This window comes from Heterocephalus glaber, unplaced genomic scaffold (assembly GCF_053883595.1).
Source record: "Heterocephalus glaber isolate CG9 unplaced genomic scaffold, H.glaber_assembly_v1.0 deba00000470, whole genome shotgun sequence".
In the NCBI taxonomy this organism is placed as follows: Eukaryota; Metazoa; Chordata; class Mammalia; order Rodentia; family Bathyergidae; genus Heterocephalus; species Heterocephalus glaber.
In genome coordinates this window covers 8,395,302-8,409,990 of record NW_028258145.1, presented here as the reverse complement: position 1 = coordinate 8,409,990, position 14,689 = coordinate 8,395,302, and the positions used below count along the sequence as shown (strand labels likewise).

The 14,689-nt window shown below is 36.1% G+C and overlaps 1 long non-coding RNA gene across 2 annotated transcripts in view; it reads right to left on the bottom strand.

The window, feature by feature from the left end:
• Positions 1-217: 217 nt before the first annotated feature.
• Positions 218-14,689, bottom strand: part of LOC147829756 (uncharacterized) — a 211,655-nt gene continuing 197,183 nt past the window's right edge. For both annotated transcript variants that reach the window (XR_015448376.1, XR_015448375.1), the window contains exons 3-4: positions 7,474-7,594; positions 218-2,438 (exon numbers count right to left, since the gene is read on the bottom strand). This is a non-coding gene — a long non-coding RNA (uncharacterized LOC147829756). The remainder of the gene's footprint in view (positions 2,439-7,473; positions 7,595-14,689) is intronic.

The window sequence follows — 14,689 nt, the reverse complement described above, 5'->3', positions numbered from 1 at the left end:
CTTGTCAATCACAATGGGATGTGGGAACTATCCACGGACTGCATAGGAATTCTTGTTAAAAAATTAATCTGCATTTAACTAGTAGGTCTACATTTTGAATATCACATTGTTTAGTGTTTGGAAATTTTCTTTCTCATGTAAGGTTAAGGGAAATAAATTTTATTTAAATAATACAGATTAAAAGTCTTTAATTAAATAACATTTACAACTGTGTGACTGTTACATGTGTTATTTAGAGCCAATAATATTGTGCATGCACAAGGTAACATTTAAAATAGAATACCCTCATTATGGGAACACTAAATCTTACAGAAACCTATCTTACTTGCTGACATTCTAAATACATGTAAATTAAAAAGTAATAAACACAAGGAAATCTTAGCATTTTGAACCTCCAAGTATCTCAACAAACTTATCAAAACAGGTTTTTTTTGTTGTTTTTTTTTTCGTACCGGGGATCGAACTTGGGACCTTGTGCTTGCGAGGCAGGCACTGGAACTACTGAGCTAAATCCCCGGCCCAGTCAAGACACTTTTGAGAGAAAAATGTTTCACTGGAAGTGCTTTATTTTAAGTTGAAATGTATTTGAAATATTCAAAAGTCTCATTAAAATAAAGATACAATTAAAATTGTATTCAACAGAACATCACTGCTTTTCTATAATATTTTTGTTCTAGGGCAATTAGGAACATACAGGCAAAAAATCAGATGTACAGTAATGTACAATGCTTTAAACATTAACCTCATTTGACATGAATGGTTACCTAATTTCATATTTTAACTTCTTTTACTTGTGATAGTTTGAGATGATATGTAGCAAAACTAATTAAATACTAGAAAACGATCAAATCACCATCATGCAAAAAATGATAGCAGTGCCAGAAATCCAAAGTAATGTTCAGATCTATGCCTCTGTGACCTTAGACAATTCACCCAAATATTTTTGTGCCTGTGTTCCCACATCTATGATACTGGGCATGAATAGATGTTAACTTGTAAGATTGTTGGAAAGATGAAATAATCCATGGAAAGCAGTTAAGAAAATGCCTGGGAGATAGAAAACATCGCACCCATGTCAGAAACAGGGTCAGCATCATTGCAAGAAGATTAAAAGTGAGAACTTAACTCAGATAAATGCAGTAGAATGGTGGGAAGAGCTGAAAACTTTGAATCCATTTGCCACGTTGCAACCACCTGGAAATCAATGTTTCCCCCCACATTCAATACCCTGCAGTTTCCCATTGTTCTAAGAGAGGAAATTCCAAAAAGGGCTTGTAAGCACTGACTTCCCTGAATTCTCTGGTGTTTATTTTACCCATCCTCCCTTGAATTTTCACACTTTTCTGCACCCTGCATGCACCCTGCTTCAACCACAGGGCCTGTAGCAAGGTAATTCTTGGGTGTGAGGCCTTGTACCCCTTCCCTGCACCTGCACATGCTTAGACCTCAGGTCAGGTGTTGTTCCATCAGCTTCCTTCTTCATGTTACACTACAAAGTCCTTCTTTTTTTTGGTACTGGGGATTGAACTCAGGACCTTGTGCTTGCGAGGCAGGCAGCAGAACCACTGAGCTAAATTCCCTATCCTACAATGTCCTTATTGCAAGGCTGTACAGTCTATTCTTGAAAATCTAGGTTGGACATGGGTTGGAAATGAATATGTTTTTGTGTCCTCTAGCTGTATGTTTATTTGAGAGATTTTGATTGCCATTTGTGAGCCCCAGTACAGAATAAATTTCAGGATGTCAGAGACTTGCTGTGATTTACTTCTTGTTGAACCCAGAAGTGGCAGTCAGTATGTTGTGATTTAATGGATGATCTCCATTAATGAGTGAATGAGTGCGTGGATGATAAAGAAGACATGATCGTCTGTGTACAAAAGTTATAGCTGGGTTAACTGAGCAACTAACCAATGTATTTAATCACTAAAATAAAATGTTGAAATGGACATGATTATTTGCACAAATTAGGTAAAGCAAATTACAATCAGCACAAAGTCACCCTATGAAGCCTTTCCTAATTTTCCCAGGTAGTGTTCATGCTGTCTTTCATTTTCTAGCAGTCTTTCTCTCTCATGTGCACCGATACTTTCTACATTGCCATTAATCTCTGATTCATGTGTTTTTCCTAGAAGCTCCTAGTTCTTTGAGTGCTTGGCCTGAAGTTTCTCCTCTTTTGTGTCCCTAGTGCCCTGAACAATGCCTGAACACAGTAGCTGGCCATTATATTCCATCCAGTAAAAGTTATTTGTTGTGTTCAGGACAAGATGACCTTTCTGTGACTGCCATGCTCAGATGCTGCCTCTGTTCCTTTGATGTTTGTGAGTTGGCCATCCCATCTTCCAGTGCCACCAAGTGCACATTTGTGTGACTTTCCATGTGCGTGGATCTGGACACTGCTCCCCTGGTACAGCCTGGACCATGGAAAGTTTACCAGCACCCTGGAAGAATGAATGAAAGAGGTGGAGACAAAAAAGGAGGAAAGAAGAGGAGGAAGGAAGGAGGGAAGGAGGGAGGGGAGGAGGGAAATGGGAAGGAAGGAAGGGAATGAGGAAACAGAAAAATATATATTTTTCAGTAAGTACTCTATTTCCAATTGGGATCCGATATAAGGCAAGATCTCCCTTTAAGAAAGAAAAAAATATTTCACTTAAGGGGAAAGAGCAACACCAGGTAAGTAGAAATAATATTTACTGCTATCTGAGTACAGGTTATAAAAGCCTGTACTGTGTAACTCAGCAAATTTGCCTAGATTTATTTTTATGTAAAAATAGAGAAATAAACAGAGATAAGGAAACTAGAGTAAATAGATTAAAAGGTGAATTTAAAAATATTTTTGCCCCATTACTGCTGTTAACTTCTTGTATATGGCTATTATGATCGGTAATCAGAATTAATCTTAATATAAATGATGTGATTAAAAATTACAAAAATTAGCATGTTTTTATTAAAAATGTGTATTCTCATAATACAAATTTGAAAAGAATTCATCTTAGAGAATATTTTACATGGGTAAAAGATAAGTATAGTATTTATAGAAAAATAAATACTATTTGATAAGTTTAATTTCTCCAGAGTACTGAGAACTCTTAACAAATAGAAGAAAACATGGTCTATATAAATAAAATGACCATTAAAAGTTGGCTTCAAAATCATAGTTAAAATTTAAAATATTCTTTGATTTAAAAAAGGACTAGATAAAGATATAAATGTCACTAATACTACTTAACATTGTAGTGCATGTCCTGGCCAATGTTGCATAAGAGAAAAGAAAAACTTTAATGAAATATGGAATTAAACAGACACACTGTCATTATTTAAACCATATGACAGGCCACCTAGGAATTCTAAAAGCCAAATCAAAAACATTAAAATAAGAGAAATAGCCTTGAGGTGTCCCTGTAGACTGCAACATTAAAGTTTTAATTTTTCCAGGAATAATGAAGTAGAACATTTGTAGAAAAAGATTAGATTTATTAGAATGAAACAAGCTGCAAAATACTTACAAAGGTAGTTGATAAGAAATATTGAAAGTATTTAATATGACCTGTGCATTTTTGAAAGATATCCTAAATAAATTAATTGAGGAACATGCTTTTTCTACTAAAAGAAAGACTTAATACCATAAAAGTTTCAGCTTTTAAGGTAATCTATAAATATAATAAGTGTCAATAAAAATTCTAAAGGAGACCTTTTCATGACACTGACCCACATTCTAATCTTCATTTGGAAAATTCATAATAATTCTTAAAAAATTGGGAAATACTCAGTGGTTCCACCCCCTGCTTCGGAGCTCAAGGTCCTGAGTTCATTCCCTGGTACTAAAAAAAAAAATTGGGAAATAAGAAAGACATTGAAATTTTTCAAAAAATATAAAGCTAAAGTAATTAAATTAATAAAATATTACAGAAATAAATGAATTTGTTAATGACACATTATAGATTGTATTAAAGGATTGCAGTATGATAAAAGACCACTCAATTTAATGGGGGAAATAAAAGATGGTAATAAATGTTGTTAGGATTAACATTATCTTTTGGATAAAAAAATTTACATCAAACCATATATAATTAAATTTTGTTTTGTTTCATTTTTTTTAGACAAAGCCATGCTATGTAGTCCAAATTTGTAGTCTCAAATTCATAATTTTCCTGCCTCAGCCTCCTGACTACTACAATTATAGGTCTGTACTTTAGAAATCTATCATGGAATTAAAAAAAGAGAGCAATCTGTGAAAGGGAGATTGCACCATATTCCAGGATTTGGGGTTTAAGTAGGTTGACACTTGTGATTTATCCAGCATATTGCAACATTTCACTACTCTTACTATTTTTTTTAGGTTTTGTACTGTAATTAATATCTACTTCCATATCAGTGAAGCATTTCTGTGGAGTTCAACCTAGTATTACCTCAAGATCAAGGATTCAGGGGTTTAAGCACAGATAGCTGCTGCAGATTTTCCGGTCATTTCTGTGCCCTATTCCCTGAATGCACAACATAAATAATAAAGCAAAAACATCACTAGTCCTAGAAATACAAATTTTAATATAATGAGATTCAGCTTTTTACTTAAATCACCAAAATTAATATTATCAAATAATACTGGGCATGTAAGGCAATGGATACTCTCATATATACTTTCTGGGAATTTGATGTGAGCAGGAATTTTTGAAATGCAAGCATATTCTACAAGCAAAATTCTAAGTGAATATATCCTTAAACTAGTCCAGACTAAGTTTCTGTGTCAGATCAGTAGTATTTGGGTACAATGGCACACACAACAGTTTTTGAAAAGCTTTATTTGAAAAAGCAAAAAACCGGAAATAGCTGTCAAAAGTTAAAAATTTTGTATACTATTCATTTGCCTAAAATACTGTTCAATATTATTCATCATTTAAAGAAATGGAAATAAGTCTTCGTTTTCTCAAGTACAAAGTTTTTTGACATGTGGGCCTTTTAGGGTCTCAGTGTGAAGGATAAAAATATTCTGGTAAAAAGTTTTAAGGAAAGCAGAATTATTCAGTCCTAAATGTACATACCCAAGGAACAGAATTTCATTATATGGAAAGCAAAAATAAAACCTGCAATTTTGCTGAATTCATTGAGTATGTTTAATAATATTTTCTGCAAACTTTAGGGTTTTCTGAACCCAAAGTTTTATCATCTGAGGATAGAGATATCCTTTTACCCAAATTAGAATGCCTTGGAAGTGGTGTCTCAAACATGAAAAAAAAAATGAAGGTGATCATAAATGGTAAAATGTGGATGAATATAAAATCTTGAGTGGGATTCTCGCTATCCTATGGGGTAAATAAAACACTGTAATAAATGTTGTTAGGATTATTTACTGTCTTTTGGATTTAAAAAATTTGCATCAAATCATATAAAATTAAATTTTATTTTGCTTCTTTTTTTGTGACAGTGATGCTATGTAGCCCAAATTTGTAACTTCAAATTCATTATCATCCTGACTCAGCCTCTTGAGTGCTAGGATTATTTGTCTGTACTTAAAAGTCTATCATGGATTTTTGTGTGCATAGATATTTGCATATCTGTCTGTCTGTTTATCCATCCATCCACCTACCATCTATCTATCTATCTATCTATCTATCTATCTATCTATCTATCTATCTATCTACCTATCTATCTACCTACCTATCTGTTTAGAAGCATGGTAGTCCCTCTTTATTGATGGGGAATGTGTTCCCAGATGTTCAGAAGATCCCTGAAGATGAAGGTAGTACTAAATCATTCATATATATATATTTTTTTTCATCTCTTATTTGCCTATAATAAATTTCAATTTATAAATTAGGCATAGTGAGAGTTTAAAACATGCAGCTAAGGCATGCCTGTAATCCCACCTACTTGGGAAGTTGAGGCAGGAGGTTCTCAAGTATGGATGCAGCCAGGACAACTTAGCAAGACCTTGTTATGAAATAATCAGAAGGGCTGGAAATGTGGCTCCATGGTAGAATGCACCTGGGTTTAATCCTCAGGACTGGAAAGAGAGAGGGAGGGAGAGGAAAGGAGTGTGTGTATGTGTGTGTGTGTGTGGGGGGGATTAACAATGACTAGTAAAGAAATACAATAATGTTAACAATATACTGCAAAAGTTATATGAATGCAGTCTTTCTCAAAATATTGTACTGTGACTTGTGCCATTCATGTGATGTGAGATGCTTCCATGGTTACATAAGAGAAATGAGGTGGGTGATGTGGGGATTGTATCCTGGCATAAGGCTGCCCAGGGGTTATTTGAACACAAAGCACCATAATATTGTGACAGTAGATCTGACAGCAGACACACCTACTGAGAGGTTGTGCCACAGTGTGTGTACTAGAAGCCAGAAGACCATGAACCACCTGGATGGGACACAATGATACAGTGGGGGACCTCATCATGGTATACAGAAGGATACACAATTTAAAGCTATGCACTATTTATTTCTGGAATTTTCTATGTAGCATTTTTAGACCATGTTTTGATTCCAGAAAGTATAACCAGGTTAAAGGGGCCTGCTGTAAATATACATTCTTTTTCTTTAACATAAGATTGTTTAAAGTAAAAATTACAACTTTATGTTGAGTTTTTAACAAGTATATATGTAATCTAAAACAATGGCACAAAAGATAGGTGGAATAAGCAGGGCTATGCTGTAAAAATCTTTCTGTATTTTATCAGAATTAAGTCAATACCAACTTGAGGTATTTTGGGGGATTTTAAGATAGATATTCCAATCCCAAGAGTAACCAAGAAGAGCGTACATTTAAAAAATAGTTTTAAAACAAAGGAATTTGAAATCACATTAAATATATCTCTTTTGTATAAAACAGGATGGAAACAGACACATAAGATAAATAAAAAGAGAGATGAAACTAACAATAGCAAAATGGAAGAAGAAATCCACACATACCGATAATTACATTAACTGTAAGTGGAATAAACCCTCTGATCAAAAGAATTTAGACTGGACGCAAAATAAAATACAACTATTGATCTTAGAAGACACACTTTAGCTTCAAGAAATGCAGGGGAATCACACCATCTAAAAACATGGATTCTGAATTTATTTGTCATCTATTGTTTTGGCTATGGATACCTTTATGGCTGTTCCTAGTGTAATGTCACTTTGACTTACCAAATGTGACAATCCAACTGTTCAGATTGGACCAGTTCACCTGCTGTCTGTTTTCGTGCTCCAGGACATCCTCCATGAGTGGCTGGATCACAGCCCAGGAACCCTACTTATGCCTAAACACTTGAAACTGTTTTCTTGGGTATAAAGTTATGCATATAATTCCTTGTAGAAAAAATAACATTAAATGATTATTCTTTTCAATTGTATACTAACACCCAAAATTTTAAAACTTTGTTCTTAGGTGTATGATTTTTTGTTTTTTCCTGGGAATTGAAGTCAGGACCTTTACACTGAGCTATTTTCTTAGTCCATTATTTTTAAGCAAAGTACTCACCAGTTGCCCAGAATGGGCTCAAACTTGCAATCCTCCTGCCTCAGCTTTCCAGTGCTGGAATTACAGGAATAGGCAACCACAACTGGGCTTGTTCTCATTTCACATAGGTTCTATTTGTTCACTTTTAAAAAAAATAAAAACAAACTTTCTTTTAGAAGAATTTTAGATGTATAGAGAAATTGAAAAATATCGAGTTTTCATACCTCACACCAATTTCCCTACATATTTAACATTTTATATTAGTATGGCATTTTTAATGATTAATGAGCTAATTTTGATACATTATTATTCATTGTCATCCATACTTAATTTGAATTTTTTTTCATTTTTTAGCTTGATGCCATTTTTCACTCCCAAGATCCCATCTGGGGTTCCACATTGAATTTAAACTCACCTTAAGTTTTTAAATGGAATATATTTGTTTATAAATAATCGCTGCAACATTTAATGTTGTCTTACGAAGAAAAAGAACAAGATGTTTTAAGAGGAGATAATATCAACTTTAATATATCAAAACAAACGATGAGTAAATATAGTGAGGCATTTGTGATACTACTATGAAGATTCATAACTGCTTAAAGAATAAGACATGAAATAGGCTAGTTCAATTGCTAAAGTGAGACTGTAGTAAATGACAATAAAGTACCTACCAATAGGCATTGGGGAAAGTCCTTTGAGGAACTGGACAATCAGCTGAGTCCTGCTTCTCCAAGTCTGTGCCCTCTGCCCCATGGCTTGTGCCAGCTGGGTGGGTGCAGACCCCAGAGGGCCATCTGCTGGACCAGACCCTGCTGAGCTGTGGTCCTCATGACTGCATATCTGTGTATGAGCACTGTACTGGATCTGTGCTTCCTGGTAGACAGAAGCTTGCTCCAGTAGACTGAGGTTTTCTCGCGCACTATAAGTGGCCCTAATGACTTTCTTTTCAGATATTTGCAGACTGATCAAACCTAGAGTTTTAACTCTCACCTCTAGCAAGTACACAATAACTAAGAGGGTTGTCAACAAAGTGTTGCCAATGTTAACATGTATGTTAGGTGAATAAACAAATATTTGTATTCCTGACAGTTACTAAATAAGTATGTTGATAAATTACTGCATAGAGACTTTCTTGTTGATAGTTTATATTTTAACTTATGTTCATTTTTCATATTACCACATACAACTACATAGCAAGTAATTGTAGAATATATGCTTGTATGCAAAAGTTTATGTGTAAAAGTGTAAATATGATTGTAGTATGTGCAAACATTTTTGTTTTTACCATATGTGTGTATACACTTAAACACACACATATGCAAACATATATAATCACTAAAAATAAGGAAATAAGCACCTCCTTGAGGCACATAGCATTTTACTATATACAGTATGCACTTTCTCTTTCATTTTCTGGGAAATGTTGTGTAAAGGGCTTTGAAGACTATTGAAATCCACAAGGTGTTTGCAAAAACTTCGTAATAAGCCATGAGAGTGGAAAGTTTAAATATTGAACACAATTAATTTGAGTTCCTTGTCCTCTTATGCACAAGCCATTCCAAAAGTCACAATTATTTTTTCAAAACTTCCCAAAATTATTATAAAGAAATGAAAATGTATATTTTACATGTTGTGCATATAAATTATAAAATCCAAATATGTAATACTGAATGGAATATATAAAATAAAAATCCAACACACACACACACACACACTCACACATCATAAAACCCCAGTGTCTGGTCCTCACCCTGCCATCTGGTCCTCTACCCTGGCAATCTTGGCTGTGGAATGGACCCCTCCACTCCCCTCACTGGCTTCAGAGCTGATGGGTGGGAAGTGGTAATTCCAAGGACAGGAGTACAACAAGTATAGCTATAGTCTTTCCTTTTTTTTCTACACACTCTGTGTCTTTTTCCCTATTGTTACCACTTCTAATTTCAACTTCCAGGACTCATTTTTCTACAGTAAAATGTATAAAACGTGAAATGATAATGAGATTTCATGGCAAAACCAAGTAAACACTGCAACATTTTTATACAAATGTATATTTATCCACATGCAGGGTATAGCCTGTAATTATTTATTTTCAAAACAATGTGTTTTAAAAAGTTAAACAGATCTCAGGATTTGTTTATGCCTATGTTTTAAATTACAGCCTAGAGGAGAGTTTACAAGAATGAGACCATCCTCTCAGCTTAATATTTATAGCAATCTCCCCTTAACTGTGGGAGACATATTCCAGGACCCCGGTGGATGCCTGAAGCCCTCTAGACACTGCTCTTTCCTATACATGCCTACCTAGGACAGCATTTCATTTATAAATTAGACACAGTAAGAGATTGTGATAGAATAAATCTAACTAATAATTAGGCACAGTAAGAGATGGAACATAATAACTACTATTATTAGTTATAATTAGTAATATTATAACAATCAGTTAATTATCAATTAATAATAAATCATCATGATTAGTTAATAATTCAAGACTGAGTCCGGAAGGTATCTTTTTTCCTTAATAAACTTCTTTAACGATGTCAGGAATGTGCCAGCAACCTTTCAGCAGCAGACAGAACCTCTCTACAATCTTTCTTTCTCTTTCTTTCTTTCTTTCTTTCTTTCTTTCTTTCTTTCTTTCTTTCTTTCTTTCTTTCTTTCTTTCTTTCTTTCTTTCTTTCTTTCTTTCTTTCCTTCTCTCTCTCTCTCCCTCCCTCCCTCCCTTCCTTCCTAGAGACTAAATCCTAGGCTTTCACACTGAGACACATAGATGCATTCCAAGTGATCTTTACAATTTTCATCCAGACTTCTCCCTGAATCTGTGGCCCATGCCTTAATTGTGGTAAATATCTGGCTGTCCTATGGTTCAGGAGACGCCTTGCTGCTGTCTCTGTGGAGGTGCAATGCTTGTTTCCTTCAATTGAAAGATGTTTCTGCTCTTGTCCTTCACCCATATACATGAAGCCCTTTCTATTCTAAGCACTTCTTGGGCACTGTGGCTGAAACTTTTGAAGTTTGAGATGTGATAGCAAAATTAGCACAAAACTAGTACAATTTTTTCCTTCATCTTCATAATTTCACAGGTGAAGGACTTATTTTTACTGTAGCGCGTGGGAACATTATCATAATTTTTTTCATTCCCTGCTGTGAATAACTTTCACCTTTTTACTAAAAGGGAGCATTCTGTGGGGTCTCTGTGGTATATTGTAATTGCAGATGTCACTGATCTTGCTCTTTGGAGATAAGCTTAGATAAGATTAGGGTGAATCCAATGCAGCATGGTGATCCTATGATAAACCAGACAGTTGCTAATTGAGTGACAAATGAGTTACACACACCGTGGGGACAGGTTGGACTAAAGGATGATGTGTATCATAGGTGGGACTGTGCTGGATGGCTGAGGTTGCACCATGCTGCTCTGATGGCATCCACTTCAGAACTCATGAGTTGTTTGTTACTGGAATTTCATTTAGTTCAGATCACAGATGACCATGGGTAACTGAAACTGTGCAAAACCAAACTGCACATAAGGAGGGCCTGGGGATTGCTGTATGGCAAAACCACCCCTTAGGTGATGTTGACTAGGGAGTGAAATTGAACATGGATGTTTAATGGAACTGATGCCAGGTTTCAGAGTTTGCTATAAATAGTTCCGAGCAACACACCGCGGGTGGAAAACACAGTCCTGTAAGTGAATGGTGTTTTATCATCGTCAAAAGTTATTACTTACTTTCTCTTATTGTTAGAAGTTTGTACAGATGGTAAAAAGGAACTTATATTAAGATCCCTGTCCTCTAACACAACAACATTAAATATTAGCAGATAGATAGGTTTGTCTGAGATTTTGCCATTTTATAATATACACTTTATTCCACTCTTTGTTTTGTCCTTAAATTCCACATCAGGTTATGGTCTAACTGGTTTTCTTGTTATACTGAAGGTTTGGTTAGCATTGTTTAACAAGTGTTCTGCCTAATTAGAGGGAAGTCTTTGGAATCTGAAGCACTTGGTAATCATGTAGTAGCCATCTATTAGTTAGGGCTCTCTAGAGGCACAGACTCAATAGGGAAATACACACATAATGTAAAATTATGCAAGGGGACTCACTAGAGGAGGCTTACAGTGTCAGAGAGAGGATGGCCCACAGTGGCCCTCTGCCCTCTACAGAACCAGAGGACTCAGAATCTGCTCAGTTCAGAGAGCTAGAAGCCACAGAACAGGATAGACAAGGACGCAGCACAGTCTGCTGCTCAGGGCCTGGGAGGCCCCTGGAGACTCGCTGGTGTGTCCACGTTGAAAGGCTGGAGCAGCTGGTCTCATGTCCACAGGTGATGGCAGCAGGGAAAGACACAACAGCTCGAGCTGAACCAGGCTTTTCAAACACAGACCAATTGGCCCGGGAATTTACCTCAGTGGTGTCATGCCTGCCTCAAACATGGACCAACTTCATCCCTTCCCTTTTTCCTTCCATCTGTACTGCAGGCCTATAGGGTGGTACCACCCATAATTGGGATGGGTCTAACCCTCACCTTCAGCCCAAGTACGAGTCATCCCTGGAAACTCCCCACAGACACACCCAGCAGTCTGCTTCACTGATCTGCTGGACATCTCTCAATCCAATCAGCTGATAATTTGCCATCATGCCATATTAAAACAGAAGGCTAGAGAAAGGAATGTTACTCTTGTAGAGGATGGGAGGAAGAATACAAATATAGATCTTTAAAAGGGGAATAGTTAAGCTCATGACTGTCGCCCTGAGGTCCCTTCTTTTACACTCTGCATTGTATGTTTAGGGGTCTCTCTTCACCAATGCCTATTGAAAGAGCAACCCTGTGTTTCTTCCTCAGAGGAAAAGTGGAATAAAAGGGAGTCCTCAAATAGGTCCCACAACAGAGGACAATAAAACTTCATCATGTTCTCGCAAGATTTCCTCCTCCCCTTTCTTTCAACTCAGGTTTGCACAGTTAAGTTCATATACATTTTATAGCCCCCAAATCCCTTTTTTATCTCCCTTGGGTTGCCCAAGGTTAAGTACTTCCTAGCTCCGTGTCTTTGAAGGAGTCCCCAGGCATAAAACACATCTCATGTGCGTGTGTCCAGATGCTGTTTGGGATTGACATCTTCCTGCACATGACTGTTTCTGTGCCTCACTTGCCAAAGTGTGGGTGCAAAGGAATTTGTTCTCTTATTTGAAAAGACAGGCACAAAAGTCAAGTTTGGTAGCAAAATATCATGTAGGGACAATGTAATATCCATGCAAAAGGACAAAAGAAATAGATTGAGTGAAGTATATAAAAAAGCCTTTCACTCTGACTTGAAGCTTTTAATTACATTGTCTGTGAGGAGAGCGACCCAAATATAACTGAAGGTAGTGGAGTGAGCCAGAAAGGTTGAGTCTGGGTCAGCACGATAGGTGGCAATAGAAATAAGTTCAATTCCTACCTCCTTCTGTTCCTATCATCTTAACAATAATATTTTCTTCCCTTGTCAGCCTTTCAAAGGTACTTTGATCTGCATTTTTGCCTTGACCTTGTTTGCAGTTGAATTCTATTAAGCTGTTCCTTAACTATCCAAAACCAACAGGTGTCAGGAAGCTAGTGAAGGTAAAAGCAACATGGCACTCTGTTACTGTGGGAATCCAAGGGGGGCAGACTAGTCCCCTCTTTCCTCCTTCCTTCCTTTAGACAAATAGTTTTTAATGACATACCATACATCTTCTACATTTTAATCAGTGGCACACAAGTAATGAATAAAACTCATAAAGTTCCATCAATCATAAGCTTGCACTCCAAGGATGGAAGAGAGTCACAAGAAAACAAGAAAATATCTAATTTTATCAATTCTAAAATGTGTAATCTTTCATGTTTCAAAATCTTAGACACTGCAATGACTCCTACACCTTATATTCATTGCAGCTAAGTTATCATTTGTGATATCTAACTTGAATTATGATGCTTCATATTTTCAAAACTTCCATTAAGTGAATTTTGTGGATAGTGGCTCACCTGTTGAGTTGCCATGTAAAAAGCTCTTCTAAGAGATTATTTTATGATGTAACGTTAAGATCAAATTTTAATGCAGAAAGGCAGATAGAAACAGGAATATATTTAGTATTTGTTAGATAAATGTTCATCAGTAGAATAAGTGGAATTTCATATTTTCTTTTAGAATAATAAGTTATAATGTGCTTTTTATTAAAACAATATAAATATAATTTGATGTGTGGAGTAATCATTAGGCTAATATAGAACAAGCAGTTCATTGGAAGGCAGTGGCAGGCCCAAAATAAAAGGCAAGGCCAAGGTTTGTTTTAGCCAATAAAGACTTGTGCCACTTTGGAAATCATTTTATTACTTACATTAACGGGAAAAGATGTCAGCTCTCTGGGGCCCTTGTCCTGTAGGCCACAAAAAGGAAATATCAGAACCAAAAGGACAGAAGACAACCCAGCATGATTTGTGGACTATGCTGACATAGAACAGGAATGTAGACAACTGTTTCTTTCTAAAAATTATTGATTTATATGTACTGTTTTTTATCGGAACATGTTCATAATACATAATAATTACACCCACCTAGGGGAATTTGTACATATACATATCACATCTTAATTTTTTTTTCTCAAAGTTTCTTGATATGAAGAATTTTTTGGAATAACTATTTCTTTTATTTGTCCTCTTCATGTTTTTGCATGTAGAAAGGTAACAGGTGAGAAAAATTTATGCTTCAGTAAATCTAAAAGAGCCCTTCTACTATGATTAAAATAAAAATCCTAAGCAGAGAAATTATTGTTTCATGGTTTAATTAGCAATATTTTCTTTCTTAGTGATGCATAAAATAACCATGCATCTCACCATGGCTGAAATTTATATTCAGTTAGCCAGTTGATGTAAGGCAACAACAAATGCAATGGAGGAGTATAGTGGGAGAAGAACAGAGGCAGGGATGCAGAGGTCATTTTCTAAAAGGCACCAGGGAAGCCCTCAAGGATAAGGGGCCATGGGGAGAAAGACCAGCAGGAAGTGAGTAGGAAGCCATGTGGATTCTGGGAGAAGACCCTTGTCAAAGATTGGAATACTAAGGAGATCCAGAAACCAGACCTGCAGGATCCACTCCAGGAGAGAGGAGGCAGCATGGTTCTGGGACAGTGAGTAGAAAGAGAAGCCAAGGCCAAGAATTAGGATGGACCAGGTTATCTACAATGCTGTGTGTCATGTCAGTGCTCCAGCTTTTACACTGA